This window comes from Grammomys surdaster, unplaced genomic scaffold, assembly GCF_004785775.1.
Source record: "Grammomys surdaster isolate TR1022 unplaced genomic scaffold, NIH_TR_1.0 241, whole genome shotgun sequence".
Classification (NCBI taxonomy): Eukaryota; Metazoa; Chordata; class Mammalia; order Rodentia; family Muridae; genus Grammomys; species Grammomys surdaster.
The window spans coordinates 5,753,235-5,756,671 of record NW_021604686.1 but is presented as its reverse complement, the minus strand read 5'-3'; the positions used below and the strand labels follow the sequence as shown (position 1 = coordinate 5,756,671).

At 52.4% G+C, this 3,437-nt stretch overlaps 1 long non-coding RNA gene across 1 annotated transcript; it reads left to right on the top strand.

Moving 5' to 3' along the window:
- Nucleotides 1-226: 226 nt before the first annotated feature.
- LOC114626948 lies at nucleotides 227-1,065 on the top strand. Its single transcript, XR_003712319.1, has 2 exons — nucleotides 227-293; nucleotides 772-1,065. It is a non-coding gene; the product is annotated as an uncharacterized LOC114626948 (long non-coding RNA).
- The last annotated feature ends 2,372 nt before the right edge of the window (nucleotides 1,066-3,437 follow it).

Sequence of the window (3,437 nt, the reverse complement as noted above, 5' to 3'; positions counted from 1 at the left end):
TTGCTACTTTCCTCCACTCCTCCTTTTCTGGTCAGTGAGTCAAGCTGGGGTCCAGTGGGAGAGAAATAGGACACAGCCTCTGCCTCCAGGGAGCTGTGAGCAAGGGGAAGATGGCCCTGTGGACCAGTGGTCACCATGTGAGAGCATACAAAGATCGCACGGCCTGTGGTAGGGCATGGCCGCGCTTGCTTCTGCAGAGCCCTGCCTAGGAGACTCAGCGTGTGCCAAGCAAGGAGCGGGTACGGCAGCCCTGTACCAGCCAGGCCCTGCCAGCTGTTCATTGTGACCCCAAGGTGGGTATAAGCTGCAGACAGAGAACCACTCTCAGGCCTGAGGTTAGGTGGAGTAGTGAGTGACACCTCTGGGAAACTCAAGGGACTTTGGGGGAGCCTAGGCTGCTGTGGTCCTTGAGGGTTACAGTCCCGTGCAGTAGAAGGACTAGAACAGCAGCTCGGAGGACCACAGTGACCATTTCTCAAGGCAGGCAGTAGGTGATAATCCCATAGCATGTACTAATTCCAGTATGCCCAAGTCTTGCTAGAGTGCGTCTTTTTGTGTGCCCTGCCCCCATGGGACCCATGACAGCAGGACAGTGGGACGCTTCTCTATGTGTGCCAGGAGGACGGACTGCTTTGTGGTAGGAGCTAGAGGAGGCCTTTAACTTCCCTCTCGGCGGACCTTGAGGTAGGCAGGGAGGCCTATGAATTCCTGGCTTGAACGTAGCTCCTGGGTGGAGATGAAGGCGACTCGGATCCGTTCATTTCATTTCAGTGCTATAAAATGGAGATAATTACCCGTCTCCTGGCTCCGTGTTGGGTTTACCGTGAACATCAAATGAAGTAGCAAGCGTGGAAGTGTTCTACCCAAACGCTTCAAGGACCTCGGGATCGTTTAACCCAGTTCATTGTGATTCCAGGAGAGGAAACAAGTTCGGAGTGGCTTCAACTTGCCCATGTCCAAGGCAGAAGTGTCTCCTCTCCCCCTCACTGCGCTGTTACTGCTATGATTCAGAGGCCTTGCAACATTTTGTCACTGAAGGAAAAAAAAAAAAGAGTTCAACTATTACCCAACTGACCTTTGGCTCAGAGCATCTCCTTGCCTTCAAAGGCAAAGAGGAAATTTTTAAAAACCAGGGGCCACCAACCATGGAGCAGTTAATCCCAGGGACAAGCAGCTATGCTGGGGGTGGGGTAGGGGGGCCTGCGGCCCAGGAATCCACCTTGATGGAAACTGGCTTCCCTGCTTTCCGCCGACCAAATGTGGTCTGTTCTTGGTGGCTTGGTGGTCAATGTCTTCCTGTCACCAGGCTCCTCTAAATCACCTGGGAGGTTGTTTTGACATTAGATTAGCCACAGCATGTTACTTGTGAGTGCTCCAGCGAGCAAGCCAGCTCTTTGCAATCGCTGTGCTGAGTGCTTTTGCCTGTTAGAGATAGGGCTGTATCAGGAGGGAAAGTGAAGGTGGGCCAGCCTCCAAGAGGGAAGATAAGTGGACTGTTGGGAGAAATTAATACGGGGAAAGGAAGTGGGGAGTGAAGTCAAATGAAAGCCAGGTCTGACGGTCCCTGTGACTCATAAATTTCCTTGATACTGGGGATGTGACATCCCTGCTCCCCCTTAGTTGGTAAACCCCCTGTCCTCAGGACGACCCTGGGGGAGGAGTGGGGAGGGACAGGCCCTGGAAAGCCCGGATAACTTTTAGGCGGAGTTTACAGGAAAACATCCTACAAAACATAAATTTTAGGTAGAATTCATTCAGGGCAGAAGACCAACCCTGGAGGAGTGCGGGGGGGGGGGGGGGGTGGGGGGGGGGGGGGGGCAGTGGTGGAGGCAGGACAGATGTTGGATGGACTCAAGGCCACTGAATATGAATTTTTTTTTTTTTTTTTTTTTTTTTTTTTTTTTTAGTGAAACTGCTCTGGTTAACTTAGTCCCAGCTGTTAATCACAGGCACCCCCTCTTTTGAGAATGAGAGTCTGGCCTCGAACTCCCAATGTAGTTGAGAATGACTTTGAACTCCTGTCCTACCTTCCAAGGACTGGGATGACAAGTGTGCCCTGCTAGCCCTGGTCTCATGCAGTGCTAAGGATTGAACCCGGGGCGTCATCATATCCCACCCACCGAGACACAGCCCAGCCCCCTTCATTATTCTTATCCAGCACGGAACACCCTGGCAAAAGAAATTGAACTGACCATGTGACTCGGGTCTCGCCTATGTCTCCACCCTTGGAGTTCACCATGTCCTCCCTAGAGTCTAAGTGCAGGCCTATGTGTGATTCTGAGCAGGGCTTTTGGAATGTTGGCAGCCAGGAGCCCCACACTTCTCCCAACTCAAGGCAGAGTGGCAGCTGCCAATGTAGTGCCATCGCCCCCATGCTCCTGGCCTGATCCCGTGTTGGAGAGAAGACAGTTCAGGGTAGAGGGGGGGATAGTGAAGAAGAGAGAGAGGACCACACCGAGAAACTAGGGATGAATGTGATCCCAGAATATGAGGATGGGAGAAGTGGACTGAATGTCACATCAGGGGACTTCTGCCTGGCATCACTCCAAAGCTCTGTGACCTTCCTGTCTTAGTCAGACACGTGAGTATAGAAAGGCTACCTTCTCTCAGCTAAAGGAAGGCCTCGTTTGACAGGAGGACCCACTTCAGAGTCCTCAGGTACTCACTTCCCAGTAAGGCCAACAACTGGAGAATACCAGAACGGGCTAGAGGGTCCACAGGATTCTGGAAAACAGGCCTTTCCCAAAAGACAGAGGCAGAGCCTGCCGTGCCTAAGCTCAACTCAAAGCCAGGTGATACCTCCAGTGACTCATCTCAACCCAGGCCTACCGTGGAACTCTCAGAGCAACCCCTAGACGGCTGCAGTTGGCTGTCTTCTGGTTTATGGCAACCTGCTCAGCAGTGCACACTGGGCAATGAGGTTTGAGTGTAGCCGAGGCTTGAAGCGGCTGAAGCATACTCTATGGATGGTCCTTGGTGTACTTCAATTTCTGTAGCTTTCTTCCCAGTAAGACCCTGAGCACTTAGAAGGTGGAGCGGCATCACTGGCTGTTTGGATGACTCTGTTCAAACACACACTTAGGCGACTGGAGAAATAGCTCAGGTGGGACAGTGCTTACCTGGCATGCACGAAGCCCTGTGTTCAATGCCCAGCACTGACTAAGCCAGGTGTGACGGTGCATGTCTGTAATCTGAGCACAGAGGAGCTGAAGATAGGTCGTCCTTGGTCGCACAGCCAGTTCAAGGCCAACGTGGGATACATGAGACCTTGGGTCTCTGGTAGGACAGGACAGATCCGGTGATACCTGGAATCAGTGCTCAAGACTTTCAAAATGGTGACCTGGTGAGTTAATGCAAGCGTCAGTTGCAGAACCTGTTGAGGGCAGCCTGCCAAGCAGACCAGCACCAAAGGAGCTAGGTCCTTTCTTTACTGCTAG